Consider the following 16,508-nt stretch of genomic DNA (forward strand, 5'->3'; position numbering starts at 1 on the left):
ACTAGGGCAGCCTGGCCCCAGGCCCTCTTTCCAGACACCGGCCTCCCTGTTGGGTAGAATTGCTCCACCTAACTCCATCTCCTCTGGCTGCAGCTGCCCTGCCCCACTCACCAACGGCCACCTCACACTCACCCCCTGAGTTTCTTGGCCATCTGCGCTGAGCTCAGGATGACCACATGGGGCCAACTATAACAGAGCATTTTGATTTGTGTTTCTTCCTGAGTAAATGAATTAATCAACCAATCCGAGTCTACCCTCAAAGTACATCCAGGAGCCCCTTCTCACCCCATATTCACCACCCTTGTCCCCCAAGATCACACCTGCTCCAGTCTTCTGGCTCCCCTCTTGACCCCTCTGTGTGACTCCCACACAGCAGCCAGAGTGCCCCTCTTAAAACTGAGCCAGGCCTAGGTGCAGTGGCTCACGCCTGTAATCCCAGCACTTTGGGAGCCTGAGGCGAGTGAATCACCTGAGGTCGGGATTTCGAGACCAACCTGACCGACATGAAGAAACCCTGTCTCTACTCAAAATACAAAATTATCCAGGCATGGTGGTGCACACTTGTAATCCCAGCTACTCGGGAGGCTGAGGCAGGAGAATCGCTTGAACCCAGGAGGCAGAGTTTGCAGTGAGTCGAGATCACACTATTGTACTCCAGCCTAGGCAACAAGAGTGAAACTCTGTCTCAGAAAAAAAAAAAAAAAAAAAAACTGAGCCAGGATCATGCTATTGTACTCCAGCCTAGGCAACAAGAGTGAAACTCTGTCTCAAAAAAAAAACAAACAACTGAGCCAGGCCAGGTTATTTCTTGCTCAAGTCCCCCAGCGCCTCTCCATGTCTCTCAGAGAAAAGGTCAAAGCTTTAACCATGGCTCCAAGGCTACGTCGGGGTCACTAAACTACAGCCCACAGCCACCTGCATTCGATTGCCCTATCTATGGCTACTATCTGTTTACCACAGTTCACCTGCGGCTGCCCGACACTGCCATGAAGACATCAAGTAACCCCACGAAGAGGCCAGCAGTTAACACCACGCTGCCAGCTGTGTGAGGCTCCACCTTGGAAAGGGGGTCCCCAGCACAGATGAGCCTTTAGATGGCATCTGACGCCAAGTGCAAACTCCAGCTGCACCTTTCCCCAGTGCCTGACCCACAGACTCCATGGCCATCTTACATTTATTTTGAAACAACAATAATGGTTTTTCTTCTCATGCCACTGTATCTTGCCACAGAACTGTGTGTAATCTCCCTCTGTCATAAACATATCTGTATACACATTTAAGTGTGTATGTGTACATATATATGTGGATGTGTGTAACACCTTATAGAAATATATAAGCAAGAATTTTGCTTTCATTTACTTTAATTAGTCTTCTTTTCCTTCTTTTCTTGGCTGTATACTTCCCTTTCCTCTCCCGTCTGTCTCACCACCCACATACCCTATGTCAATAACCTAATTTGTATTCCATCTATTCTCTGTATTTTTCCTTTATCCTTATATATAATAATCAAGCACACGTGTGCATATTGATGTGTATATACCTCTACACACGTGCATCCACAGAGGTATTCTGTTAATTCATTACACAGTGGCATCCTGTTTCACACATTTTTCTGTATCATGATGTTCTCAGTCAATGATGCCTTGTAGAAATCCCTGTGAAATCTACTGCTCGCAGCCTCCTCACTGGGTCCTTTTTGTGGCTGCATAATATTCCACGCTGTGGGTGACTGTAATTTACTCATCCAGCCCTGGGTGACAGGCAGTCACTTTGCTACCAATTTGGGGCCCCATGGTAATGTCTCTGCACACAGGCCCCACCCACTTGTGCTTCATTTCTAGGTCTGGTTGCTCAGAGTGGGGTTGCTGGCCCGAAGACAGAGGCATGTTAAATTTTAACAGATGCTGCCCGACTGCTTTCCACATGGCCTGATGTCCAGCCCTGGGAAGATCTGAGCTTTTTCGTGCCGTGGACACAGGGCCTTCCAGCTGTGCCAGGCTATCACCGGCCGCATGGAGTCCCCACACAATCACCACAGCTCAGTGTGAAGCCTTCAGCAAATCCATGTCCTGTTGTTTCTCCAATTTTTCTCAGGCCCAACTAAACTTCACAGGCTGGTCAACACCACGTGGGTATAGAAAAAATGCACACCTGAATTTCTCTCTTTTTTTTTTTTTGGAAACAGAGTCTCTGTTGCCCAGACTAGAGGGCAATGGCACGATCTCAGCTCACTGCCACCTCCGCCTCCTGGGTTCCAGCGATTCTCCTGCCACAGCCTACCGAGTAGCTGGGACTACAGGCACCCGCCATCATGCCTGGCTAATTTTTGTATTTTTGTAGAGATGGGGTTTCACCATGTTGGCCAGGCTGGTCTTGAACTCTTGACCTCAGATGATCTGCCCGCATCGGCCTCCCGAAGTGTTGGGATTACAGGGGTGAGCTTACACCCCGCCTGAATTCTTCTTTTGAGTTTTGCTTTCAGAAAAGAAATGCTGCCCATCAGGGTTCAGCAGGGCAAGGGTAGCTTAGACATCCACCCCCGCCGGTTCCTGCCTGACATCAGGCCCCTCTGGTGTCCCGCTTGACCACACGGAACTGCCAAAACGCACCTGTGGCCACCCTCCTGAGGAAGATGTTAATTTTTATATTTGGGAGCCTCCAGTTCCCAAGTTCAGTTCATGGAGCCCTCGGTGTCTGAAAATGTTCAGGGCCTCCTAGGGGCAGGCAACACCTGGCAGGTGCGTTTATTAAGTAGTTAGGTCAAGCCACCCAACAAGCACGTGTATGCTAATGACTTAGCTGGCGTTTGAGAAAGTGATCCACGTAAGTAGAAAAGAGAATCGTTTTTCTTTAATTCTTAAATACCTGCAATTCCTTTGTAACAGGATGTTGGACACTGCGCAGCTTCTCAAACCCACCCACCTGGTGCCTGTTCCACGGTGACTTCCACGTGGTACTGAGCGCACCTTTGCACAAGGAGGAAGGAGGACGAGGAAGGGCTGGCTACAGCCTGGTGACTGCAGGGGAGCCCGCCGTCCCCACCGCGGCCAGCAGAGGGCTCCGCCCTGCCCTCCAAACAGAGCCCCTCGCGCAGCCGCGCCACCCCGCGCGGCCTCTCTCCCCGCCCCCCAGTCCCCGGGCCCTGTCCTCGAACCCCGAGGCCCTCAGGGATTTAGAAAGGGGGCTGGAAGCCGAGGCGGGTCCTGTGCCGAAGCAGGAGCCTGGCTGTGGGGTCGCCCCTGGCGGAGGCGCAGGCGCCGGGATCCGAGCCCCAGGGACCCCACGGCACTCCCGAGACCGTCCCGGGAAAGGTCGCGCGGCCGTCGCCTCGCGGGCGCGCGAAGGGCAGGGCGGGCAGGGACCCTGGCGCTGTGTGCGAGTGGGGACAGCGTCTACCGGTCTTCTGTTTCTGCACCTTTCCCATCTTCCAACCCGGGCGGCCCTCCCAAGAATGGCCTCCTAAGGCAGTGGGGCCCCCAGCGACCCCCTGTGCTCCCCAGGAAGGCTGGAGGCTGCCGAGGCGGGCGCGGGCGGGGCAGCCTCTCCGGGAACCCGCCGCTGGCGAGGAAGCGGGCGCTCGGGCCGTCCTTGTCCCCAGGCGAGCCTGGAAGGGAGAAGCAGGGAGGCGGAGCGCTAGGTGACTCCACCACAGCCGCCGCAGCGCTCCTCCCAGCGCTCCCGCCTCGGCCCACGGTGGTTGCGCGGGTGACAGGGCGCGGCCCCTCGGGCCTCCTCTCCCCTGCACAACCAAGCCGGCCCCGCAGCCTCACGGGGGAGGGGAGGGGCGCACTTGCGGGGTGCAAAACTCCCCAGGCAGCAACATGGGAGTGCGCCCCAGAAACGTCCACCAGCACCAGGGAAAGTCCGGACGGCTGCAGCTAGGGGTTCTTTAACGAGCGAAGAGACCAGAAGCCCAAGGAAAAGACTGATTTTTAGTCGGGCGCGGTGGCCCACGCCTGCAATCCCAGCATTTTGGGAGGCGCTGTGGCGGGAGGATTGCTTGAGCCCAGGAGGTCGAAGCTGTAGTGAGCTGTGAGAGAGCCCAGGCTGGTCTCCAACTCCTGGGCTCAAGCACTCCTCCTGTCCCCGGCCCCACGAAGTGCTGAGATTACAAGCGCGAGCCACCGCACCTGGCCCCAAGTTCTGTTCTTTAAAAAGACACCACAGGGCCGGGCGCGGTGGCGTACACCTGTAATCCCAGCACTTAGGGAGGCTGAGGCGGGAGGATCACTAGATTAGGAGTTCGAGACCAGCCTGGCCAAGATGGTGAAATCCGGTCTCTGTTAAAAAATACAATAATTAGCCGGGGTTAGTGGCGCGCGCATGTAGTCCCAGCTACTTGGGAGGCTGAGGCAGGAGAATGGCATGAATCCGGGAGGCGGAGCTTGCAGTGAGACAAGATTGTGCCACTGTACTCCAGCCTGGGCGACAGAGCAAGGCTCCACCTCAAAACAACAACAACAAAATGCTATTCCCTAAACAAAAAGGAAATGATAACAAAAGGAACCCTGGAACATCAAAAATAAAAGAAAGGTGGGGTGTAGTGGCTCACACCTCTAATCCCAGTACTTTGGGAAGTCAAGGCTGGTAGATCACTTGAGGTCAGGAATTTGAGACCAGACTGGGGAATTTGGCAAACCCTACCTCTACAAAAAATACATAAGTTATCCAGACGTAGGCGGGTGTGGTGGCTCACGCCTATAATCTCAGCACTTTGGGAGGCTGAGGCGGGTGGGTTATCTAAGGTTGGGAGTTCGAGACCAGACTGACCAACATGGTGAAACCCTGTCTCTACTAAAAATACAAAAATTAGCCATGTGTGGTGGCCGGCACCTGTAGTCCCAGCTACTTGGGAGACTGAGGCAGGAGAATTGCTTGAACCTGGGAGGCAGAGGTTGTAGTGAGCCGAGATCATGCCACTGCACTCCAGTCTGGGCAACAGAGCGAGACTCCATCTCAAAAAAAAAAAAAAAGTTAGCCAGACGTGGTGGCACATGCCTATAGTCCCAGCTACTCGGGAGGCTGAAGTGGGAGGATCGCTTGAGCCCTAGAGGTTACAATGAGCCGAAATTGCATCACTGTACTCCAAACTGGGTGACAGAGTAAGACCCTGTCTCAAAAAAAAAAAGAAAGAAAAAGAAAAAGAAAAGAAAGAACAAATAAATTGGTTTTAAAAATAGGGTTAAGTAAAATAAGCTGTCCTTATAGTTTTTAATATCATGTTTGATGGCTGAAGCAAAACTTACAGTCTAATGTGATACTCAATATATGTACAGGAAACACAGTCATGTGTCACTTAATGACAGGGATACATTCTCCGAAATGAGTCATTAGGCAATTCTGTCATTGTGCAAACATCATAGAGTGTAATGGCATGTGATTATACTGAATATTATAGGCAATTGTGGCACAACGGTCAGTATTTGCTTATGTAAACATATCTAAACATAGAAGAGGTACTATAATCTTATGGGACAGCTATCTTATATGTGGTCCGTTGTTGACCTAAGTATCATTATGTGACACTAAGACAATTATATTTTTTAAGTGGGGAGGAAAAAAGGACCTAAATGGGAATAAGTTTTCCACGTTTTACTTGCAGTGGTGAACTATCAGTACCAATAGACTGTGATAAGTTGTATATGTATACTGTCATACCCAGAGCAACCACATACACAAAAAGTATACATAGAAAGCTAATTAAAAAAAAACTATATGGCCCTTTCCTCTTGGAAGTCCCCTCCCTCTCTTTCCTTTCTCTTTCTTTCTCTTTCTCTTGCCTATTAAACCTCCACTCCCAAACTCCTTAAAAAAAAAAAAAAGAAAGAAAGAAAAGAAAAAGAAAGAAAGAGGGAAATTGTAATGTAGACCACTCCTCTAAGTAGCCCAGAGGAGAGCAAGAAAAGGAAACAGGAGGCCGGGCGCTGTGGCTCACGCCTGTAATCCCAGCACTTTGGGAGGCCGAGGCGGGCGGATCGCAAGGTCAGGAGATCGAGACCATCCTGGCGAACATGGTGAAACCCCGTCTCTACTAAAAATACAAAAAAATTAGCCGGGTGAGGTGGCGGGCACCTGTAGTCCCAGCTACTCAGGAGGCTGAGGCAGGAGAATGGCGTGAACCCGGGAGGCGGAGCTTGCAGTGAGCGGAGATCGCGCCACTGCACTCCAGCCTGGGCGACAGAGCGAGACTCCGTCTCAAAAAAAAAAAAAAAAAGAAAGAAAAGGAAACAGGAAAAAAAATACAAAAATATTGGAAATATTGAAATATTAGAAATATAGATGATCCCTAACTCTCTTATCTGAATATACACATAATAATAACGTCTTTTGGGACAAGCTTCTTGACCACTAAACTTTATTTATTTATTTTTATTTTTTATTTTTTTGAGACGGAATCTGGCTTTGTTGCTTAGGCTGGAGTGCAGTGGCATGATCTCGGCTCACTGCAACCTCTGTATCCTGGGTTCAAGCGATTATCATGCCTCAGCCTCCCAAGTAGCTGGAATTTCAGCACTTTGGGAGGCCAAGGCAGGTGAATCACCTGAGGTCAGGAGTTCGAGACCACCCTGGCCAACATGGTGAAACCCCTTTCTCTACTAAAAATACAAAAATTAACTTGGTGTGGTGGTGCACGCCTGTAATCTCAGCTACTCGGGAGGCTGAGGCAAGAGAACTGCCTGAACCTGGGAGATGGAGGTTGCAGTGAGCCGAGATTGTACCACTGCACTCCAGCCTAGGCGACAGAACAAGACTCTGTCTCAAAAAAATAAAAATCATATTAGTAATTTTTTTAAGTGTAAATAGTTTAAATACACCAATTAAGACAGATTGGCAAAGGGGATTTTTAAAACACAAACCAACCATGTGCTATCTACAGAACACTGACTTCAAACATAACAACATAGGTAGGTTGAAAAAGGATGAAAAAAGATATATGCGTCTTGGTTCATTTTCTGTTGCTTATAATGGGATATCTAAAACTGACTAATTTATAAGAAATAAAACTTATTTCTTATAGCTCTGGAGGCTGGGAAGCCCAAGGTCAAGAGGACTCATCTGGTGAGAATGTTCTGGCTGGTGGGGACACTCTAGAGAGCCCCAAGGCAATGCAGTATATCACAAGGTGAGGGGCTGAAGTGCGAATGTGCTTGCTTAGGTTTCTCCTCCTCTTCCTGTAAAGCCACCAGTTTCCCTCCCATGATAACCCGTTAATCCATTAACCCATTGATCCATTAACTAGGGCAGAGGCCTCATGAGCCAGTCACCTCTGAAAGGTCCCACCACTCAATACTGCCACATTGGGAATTACATTTCAACATCAGTTTTGAAGGAGACATTCAAATCACAATAGCAAACAAACATTGATTTTTTAAAAATCAGGAGTCACTATCTTAATATCACATAAAGCAGACTTCAGAAAAAAAATTACTAGAAAAAAAGAGGGATATTGTGTAATGATAAAAGAATCAATCTACCAGGAAGATAACAATCCCAAATATATATGCACCAAACAACAGAGCCCCAAAATACATGAAGCAAAAACTGAGCTGAAAGGAGAAGTAGACAAATCCATAGTTGCAGTTGGAAATACATAGAAATTAGATAGAAAATCAGTAAGGACATTTATTAGGCCATTTTTGTATTGCTATAAAGAAATAGCTGAGACTTTGTAATTTATAAAGAAAAAAGGTTTAATTGGCTCACAGTTCTGCAGGCTGTACAGGAAACATGGTGCCAGCATCTACTTGTGGTAAGGGCCTCAGGAGGCTTCCAATCATGGCCGAAGGCAAAGGAGGAGCCAGTGAGAGAGGAGGAGCAAGAGAGAGAGGAGGGAGATGACACATAGGTTTTTTTCTTTTTCTTTCTTTTTTTTTTTTTTTTTTGAGACAGGGTCTCATTCTGTTGCCTAGGCTGGAGTGCATTGGCGTGGTCACAGATCACTGCAGCCTCTACCTCCTGGGCTCAAGTAATTCTCCCACCTTTGCCTCCCAAGTGGCTGGGACTATAAGCGCACGCCACCACGCCCAGCAAATGTTTTCGATTTCTAGTGGAGACGAGGTCTCAGCATGTTGCCCAGGCTGGGTCTCAAACTCCTGAGCTCAAGTGATCCTCCTGCCTCAGCCTCCCAAAGTGCTGGGATTACAGGCATGAGCCACCGTGTCCAGCCAATGCCACAAACTTTTAAATAACTAGATTTCATGTGAACTAACTGAGAACTCACTCATCACCAAGGGGATCGTGCTAAACCATTCATGAGGGATCTGCTCCCATGATCCAATTCACCTCCCACCGGACCCCACTTCCAACATTGGAAATTACATTTCAGCATGAGATTTGGAGGGGACAAACATCCAAACAATATCAGACATGGAAGAACTGAGCAACACTATCAAACAGGATTTAACTGATGTTTATCAAACAGCCTATAGCCAACAACACCAGAATGCAGTCTTTTCAAGTGCCTATATAATATGAATCAAGACAGACCATATCTTGGGTCATAAAGCAAACCTTAACAAACTTAAAATAATTAAAATCATGTAGAGTATATTCCTTGACCATAATGGACTTAAACTAGAAATCAGTAACAGAAAGACAACAGGAAAAATCTCCAAATGCTTAGGAATTAACCAACACACTTCTAAATAATTCATGAGTAAAAAACAAAGCCTTAAATAAAGTAAAACATACATAGCCAGGCGCGGTAGCTCACACCTGTAACCCCAACACTTTGGGAGGCCAAGGCAGGTGGATCACCTGAGGTCAGGAGTTGGAGACCAGCCTGGCCAACATGGTGAAACCCTGTCTCTACTAAAAATACAAAAATTAGCTGGGCATGGTGGCAGCCCCTGTAATCCCAGCTACTCAGGAAGCTGAGGCAGGAGAATCACTTCAACCCAGGAGGCAAAGGTTGCAGTGAGCCAAGATCACGCCATTGCACTCCAGTCTGGGTGACAGAGAAAGACTCTGTCTGAAAAAAAAAAAAAAAAAAAGTACATAGCGCTAAATTCAAATGAAAATACAACATGTCAAAATTGGTGGGATACCTCTAAAGCACTGCTGAGAGGAAATTTTTTTTTTTTTTTTTAGATGGAGTCTCACTCTATCGCCCAGGCTGGAGTGCAGTGGCGTGATCTCGGCTCACTGCAACCTCCACCTGTTGGGTTCAAGTGATTCTCCTGCCTCAGCCTCCTGAGTAGCTAGGACTACAGGCTCCAACCACCACGCCCAGCTAATTTTTTGTATTTTTAGTAGAGAATGTTGCCCACTCTGGTTTCAAACTCCTGAGCCCAGGCAATCCGCCTGCCTCAGCCTCCCAAAGTGCTAGGATTACAGGCATGAACCACTGTGCCCAGCTGAGAAGAGAAGTTATAGCATTAAATGCTTACATTAGAAAGCATAATAAGATTTATATCAATAATCTAAGCTCTGACCTCAAGAAACCAGGAGAAGAAGAGCAAAATAATCCCAAAGCAAGAAGAAAGAAGGAAATAAAAATAAGAGCAGAGGCGGGGCATGGTGGCTCCTGCCCATAATCCCAGCACTTTGGGACGCCAAGGCAGAGCCAAGATAACGCCATTGCACTCCAGCCTCAGTGACAGAGAGGGACTCTGTCTCAAAAGTTAAAAAAAAAAAAAAAAGCAGAATTCAATGAAATTGAAAAGGGGGCCAGACACCATAGTTTATGCTCATAATCCCAGCACTTTGGAAGGCCAAGGCAGGTGGATCACTTGAGCCCAAGAGTCCAAGACCAGCCTAGGCAACATGGCAAAACCCCATCTCTACAAAAAATACAAAAATTAGCTGCACATGATGGCATGTGCCTGTAGTCCCAACTACTCGGGAGGCTGAGGAGGGAGGATCACTTGAACCCAGGAGGTCAAGGCTGCAGTGAGCCAAGATCATTCCACAGCACTCAAGCCTGGGTGACAGCAAAATCTTGTCCAAAAAAAAAAAAAAAAAAAAAACACAGTCTCCATGCCCAGATAGTTAGATAGTTTCACTAGAGTGTTCTCCAAAACATTTAAAGAATTAACACCGGCCGGGCGTGGTGGCTCAAGCCTGTAATCCCAGCACTTTGGGAAGCCGAGACGGGCGGATCACGAGGTCGGGAGATCGAGACCATCCTGGCTAACATGGTGAAACCCCGTCTCTACTAAAAAATACAAAAAACTAGCCGGGCGAGGTGGCGGGCGCCTGTAGTCCCAGCTACTGGGGAGGCTGAGGCAGGAGAATGGCGTAAACCCGGGAGGCGGAGCTTGCAGTGAGCTGAGATCCGGCCACTGCACTCCAGCCTGGGCGGCAGAGCGAGACTCCGTCTCAAAAAAAAAAAAAGAACACCAATTTTATACGATTTCTTCCAGAAAACAGAAGAGTTGGGAACACTTCCAAACTCATTTTATGAAACCCCGAAATCATGAACAGACAAAGACAGTACTGAAACATAAATAAATAAAAATAAAACTATGGGCCAATATCTTATAAACTAAGACACAAAACTCCCCCACCAGCCAGAAGACTCTTACCAAATGCAACCCCTCCAACTTGGACTTCTCAGTCTCCATAAACGTAAGATACAAGTTCCTTTTCTTCATAAATTACCCAGTTTCAGGGATTCTGTGGAAGGAAATCAAAATATTTTACCCCAGATATATTTGTTTGATGTATTTTGAAATGGCTGTCTCAGGGCCAGGAGGCTGAGGTAGCCTTGCAAAACTGTCTTTTGGGGGCAATTCTTACATCTGTAGAAAATCTCCCTAAGGCCAGGTGCAGTGGCTCACGCCTGTAATCCCAGCACTTTGGAAGGCTGAGGTGGGCGGATCACCTGAGGTCAGGAGTTCCAGACCAGCCTGACCAATATGATAAAATCCCATCTCTACTAAAAATACAAAAATTAGCCAGACGTGGTGGCATGCACCTGTAATCTCAGCTACTCCTGAGATAGGAGAATCGCTTAAACCCGGGAGGCAGAGGTTGCAGTGAGCCGAGTTTGCGCCATTGTACTCCAGCCTGGGCAACAAGAGCAAAACTCCATCTCAAAAGAAAAGGAAAGAAAAGAAAATCTTCGGCCGGGCGCGGTGGCTTAAGCCTGTAATCCCAGCACTTTGGGAGGCCGAGATGGGCGGATCACGAGGTCAGGAGATCGAGACCATCCTGGCTAACACGGTGAAACCTCGTCTCTACTAAGAAATACAAAAAATAGCCGGGCGAGGTGGCAGCGCCTGTAGTCCCAGCTACTCGGGAGGCTGAGGCCGGAGAATGGCGTGAACCCGGGAGGCGGAGCTTGCAGTGAGCTGAGATCCGGCCACTGCACTCCAGCCTAGGCTACAGAGCTAGACTCCGTCTCAAAAAAAAAAAAAGAAAAAAGAAAAGAAAATCTTCCTAAATGCCAGGCCTTCCCTTTCTAGCCCTTTCCTGGATCGCGGAGAGATTAACGCACTCTGACGCCTTTAAAGGTCTGAACAGAGCCATTTACCATCTATTCTCTCCGAGTTCTGCTACCTGTAAGGCTTCATCTGCATAACAAGCCCACCTCTGCCAGCCAGGCCGCTTCCTTTCTCCCTCCCAGGACCTGTTTTTGCCAAGATCCAAGCTCCCTTTCTTATTGTAACTGCAAGATGGTATGGAAGCTTCTATACCTTATTGGGAGGTGGAGTCTTCGTTCTGAAGGCTCCCATGGATACACCAATGTGTATGCCTTTTCTCCTAAATGTGTGTGCTTTTTCTCCTATTAATCTGCCTCATGTCAGTGATTGTTCAGCAAACCTTCAGAGGGCAAAGGGGATGTTTCCCCTGGGCTCCCCTACACTGTTAAAGCAACAGAAAATGGGCTAGTCTGGGAGACAGAGATGGAAAATAAGCACATGAAAAGATGTTCAACACCATCGGCCATTAGAAAAATGCAAACGGGCCAAGTGCGGTGGCTCCTGCCTGTAATCCCAGCACTTTGGGAGACAGAGGCGGGCAGATCACCTGAGGTCAGGAATTCAAGACCAGCCTGGCCAACATGGTGAAACCCAGTCTCTACTAAAAATACAAAAAGTAGCCAGGCACGGTGGTGCATACCTGTAATCCCAGCTACTCGGGAGGCTGAGACAGGAGAATGGCTTGAACCTGGGAGGCAGAGGTTGCAGTGAGCCGAGATCGAGTCACTGCACTCCAGCCTGGGTGATAGAGTGAAATTCTTCTCAAAAAACAAAGAAAGAGGCCGGGCGCGGTGGCTCAAGCCTGTAATCCCAGCACTTTGGGAGGCCGAGACGGGCGGATCACGAGGTCAGGAGATCGAGACCATCCTGGCTAACACAGTGAAACCCCGTCTCTACTAAAAATACAAAAAACTTAGCCGGGCGAGGTGGCAGGCGCCTGTAGTCCCAGCTACTCGGGAGGCTGAGGCAGGAGAATGGCGTGAACCCGGGAGGCGGAGCTTGCAGTGAGCTGAGATCCGGCCACTGCACTCCAGCCTGGGTGACAGAGCGAGACTCCGTCTCAAAAAAAAAAAAAAAAAAAAAAAAAAAAAAAAAGAAAGAAAGAAAAATGCAAATGGAGACCAGAATAAAATGTCACTACACATTTACTAGAATGTTCAAATAAAAAATGGGGATAATACCAAATGCTGGCACAGAAGCAAATAAACTGGAATGGAAAATGGTACAGCCAGTCTGCAAAATAATTCAATGGTTTCTTATTGTCGACAAAGAGTCAAACTGTAAAATATTTGAAGAGATTTATTCTGAGCCAAATATGAGTGACCATGGCCCATGACACGGGCCTCAGGAGGTCCTGAACATATTGCCTAAGGGAGTCGGGATATAGGTTGGTTTTATACATTTTAGGGAGACATGAAATTTCAATCAAATACATTTAGGAAATAACATTGGTTCGATCCAGAAAGGCAGGACAAATTGAAGTGTGAGAGTGGAATTGCAGGTTATAGGTAAATTTAAAATTTTTCTAATTAGCAATTGGGTGAAAGAGTTATCAATAGAAAAGAATGTCTGGGTTGAGATAAGGAGTTGTGGAGACCAAGGTGTTATCGCACAGATGAGGTCTCTAGGTAACAGGCTTCAGAGAGAATAGATTGTAAATGTTTCTCATCAGACTTAAGGTCTGTGTTGATGTGAATGCCAGAGAGGTATAATGAAGCATGTCTGACCCCCACTTCCTATCATGACCTGACCAGTCTCTCAGATTAAATTTTAGAGTACTCTGGCTGAGGAGGAAGTCTATTCCATGATTGGGGGCCTTAGAATATTATTTTTGATTTACATTATAAACTACACATGTACCTATAAAACAACCAGCACTAACACTCTTGGACATTTATCCTAAAGAAATGAAAACTCATGCTCACACAAAAACCTGTGCACATGGCCAGGTGTGCTGGCCCACACCTGTAATCCCAACACTTTGGGAGGCTGAGGCAGGCGGATCGCTTTGAGCTCAGGAGTTTGAGACCAGCCTGGTCAACATGCTGAAACCCCATCTCTACTAAAAATACAAAAAAAAAAAAAAAAAAAAAAAAAAAAAACCTTAGCCAGGCACGGTAGCACACACCTGTAATCCCAGCTCTTAGGAGGCTGAGGTGGGAGGATTGCTTGAGCCCGGGAGGCGGAGGTTGCAGTGAGTTGCGATCGTGCCTTTGTGTTCCAGCCTGGGCCACAGAGCCAGAACCTGTCTCAAACAAACAAAAAACCTGTGCACAGATGTTCTTCCAAACTTATTCATAAAGTAAACCAAAAATAAAATTCTAAGCCCCTCAACCAACTGAATGGACCCCTCCTCTCAGCCAAGGGCTTTCTAAAATAAACCTGAAACACTAGCTCAGGCCATCATGGAAGTGGGATGGTCACTCCCTTCTACTGATTCCAAGGCTTTAGATAAACTCTCAACCAATTGCCAATCAGAAAATCCTTCAATCGACCTATGACCTAGAACCCCACCCCATCCCACCCACCTCCACTTCCAGTTGTCCCGTCTTTCCCAACCAATGTACATCTTACACGTACTGATTGATGTCTTAAGTCTCCCTAAAACGTATAAAACCAACCTGTAGCCTGACCATGTTCTCAGGATCTCCTGCAGCTGTGTTGCAGACCACGGTCACTCACATTTGGCTCAGAATAAATGTCTTCAAATACTTTACAGAGTTCGACTTTCTTTGTCAACAATAATATTCAGAAGCCAAAAAAGCAAAAAACAAAAAACAAAATTTCCTTCAGTGGGTGAATGGTTTAAAACTCTCTGGATAAGGCTAGGCATAGTAGCTCATGCCTGTAATCCAGCACTTTGGGAGGCCGAGGCGGGAGGATCGCTTGAGCTCAGGGATTGGAAACCAGCCTGGGCAACATGCAAAACCCCAACTCTACAAAAAATACCAAAAATTAGCCAGGTGTGGTGGTGTTACCCGTGACCGGCAGCTGAGTTACCAGTGGCGAATCCTGACGGGTCTGCAGCAACCTCAATTCTTGCCTCCTCAGAAGAAAGAATTCAACTGAGGGGCATAAGGCAGAAAAAGAGACCGAGGCAAGTTTCAGAGCAGGAGTGGAAGCTTATTGAAAAAGCTTTAGAACAGGAGAGAAAGGAAGGTACACTTGGAAGGGACCCAGGCAGGCAGCTTGAAGAACAAGTGCAGTGCTAAACCTTGCACCTGGGACTTTACAGGCTGACCCACCTCCAGCAGCCTGCGCTCCTTTCCCATGATTCTTCCCTCAGGGCGGGCTGCCCGCCTGCAGTGCCCTCCTCACCCGTGGGAGGCGAGCACGCACAGTGGGTTTAGTAGCAAGTTGCATGCGTGTCCCTCTGAGGCTTTCTTCCCTTTTCTGGCGTCCCCTGGAAAATCACACTCAGCCATCTTGTCTCTCAATGCGCATGCCCAGGCGCACTCGCCCAATCCCTGAGACTTCATTGGAAGCCCTTTGTGCTTCTCCCTCGTGCCTGCATTCAATTCACACTTTAATGTTAACAGCTGTGGATCAGCAGGAGCTTGTCTCTTTTTGGTGCCGGCTGCCGAATTACCATTTTGAGAAAGGCAATGTGAATATTGTCAAACCATCACCTGACATTTCTAGCGGGTGGGGGAAGAGTCCTCTCCTGCCCCACCCGTGCCTGTCTAACTACCTGTTACAGTGGCATGACCCTGTGGTCCCAGCTACTCAGGAGGCTGAAGTGGGAGGATCCCTTGAGCCTGAAGGTAGAGGCTGCAGTGAGCCTACCTAAAGATCGTACCACTGCACTTCAGCCTGAGCAACAGAGTGACACCCTGTCTCAAAAAAAAAAAAAAAAAAAAAAAAAAACACCTCTGGATACTCTGGATACACACTCTGGATGGAGTGTACATCCATACAGTGGAATGCTACTCAGCAATACGAAGTAGCAGCTATTGATCCACTCAACCACTTAGACGGATCTCAAGGCAACCGTGTTTACAGGAAGAAAGTCAGTAGCAAAAGGTTACATACTGTAGTATAGTTCATATATTGTATGATAACATTTTGAAAATGATCAAACTATAGAAATAAAGTACAGATTAATAGTTGCTGAGAGACAGGGGCGGGGTGCAGGAGGTGAGTGCAACTATAAAGGGTAGCCCAGGGAATTTCTTCATGGTGATGAAATACTTCCATATTGATTGTGGCGGCAGTCCGGTCATTCTATACGTGAGATTAAATCACAGAGAACCACACACACAAATGAGTACATATCAAAACTGATGAAAGCTGAATGAGGCCTGAAGTCTAATTACCAGGATGGTAGCCTGTCAGTTTCCTGAGTTAGCTATTGTACTACGGTTACATAAGTAGTAACACTTGAGCCGGGCGCGGTGGCTCAAGCCTGTAATCCCAGCACTTTGGGAGGCCGAGGCGGGTGGATCACGAGGTCAGGAGATCGAGACCATCCTGGCTAACATGGTGAAACCCCGTCTCTACTAAAAAAATACAAAAAACTAGCCGGGCGTGGTGGCGGGCGCCTGTAGTCCCAGCTACTCGGAGGCTGAGGCGGGAGAATGGCGAACCCGGGAGGTGGAGCTTGCAGTGAGCCGAGATCGGGCCACTGCACTCTAGCCTGGGCCACACAGCGAGACTCCGTCTCAAAAAAAAAAAAAAAAAAAAAAAAAAAAAGTAGTAACACTTGAGGGAAGATGAGGAAGGGTAATGGCATTCTATGTACTGATGTTGCAACATCATGTGAGTCTATAGTTATTTTAGTTTTATAAATTATTTCTTCCATGATAGAACCCATGAGGGACTATTTTCAAACCAGTAAAAATGTTTCATAAATAATATCTGGCCATTTTCTTTTTTTTTCTTTTGTTTTTGAGATGGAGTCTTGCTCTGTCACCCAGGCTGGAGTGCAGTCGTAGCTCACTGCAACCTCCGTCTCTCCAGTTCAAGTGATTCTCCTGCCTCAGCCTCCCAAGCAGCTGGGGTTACAGGCACCCACCACCACACCCGGCTAATTTTGTATTTTTTGTAGAGACGGGGGTTTCACCATGTGATCCACCCACCTCA

General features: G+C 47.7%; 1 long non-coding RNA gene across 2 annotated transcripts in view; it reads right to left on the reverse strand.

The window, feature by feature from the left end:
* Positions 1–14,866, reverse strand: part of LOC123568060 (uncharacterized) — a 37,861-nt gene extending 22,995 nt beyond the window's left edge. Inside the window, exons 1-3 of one of the 2 annotated variants that reach the window (XR_006691289.2) lie at positions 14,672–14,866; positions 10,527–10,617; positions 7,697–7,767 (exon numbers count right to left, since the gene is read on the reverse strand). This is a non-coding gene — a long non-coding RNA (uncharacterized lncRNA). Of the gene's footprint in view, positions 1–7,696; positions 7,768–10,526; positions 10,618–14,671 lie in introns of those variants that run through there. The other variant, XR_010579829.1, reaches the window with a different exon arrangement.
* Between the last annotated feature and the right edge of the window lie 1,642 nt (positions 14,867–16,508).

Source organism: Macaca fascicularis, chromosome 12 (genome assembly GCF_037993035.2).
Source record: "Macaca fascicularis isolate 582-1 chromosome 12, T2T-MFA8v1.1".
In the NCBI taxonomy this organism is placed as follows: domain Eukaryota; kingdom Metazoa; phylum Chordata; class Mammalia; order Primates; family Cercopithecidae; genus Macaca; species Macaca fascicularis.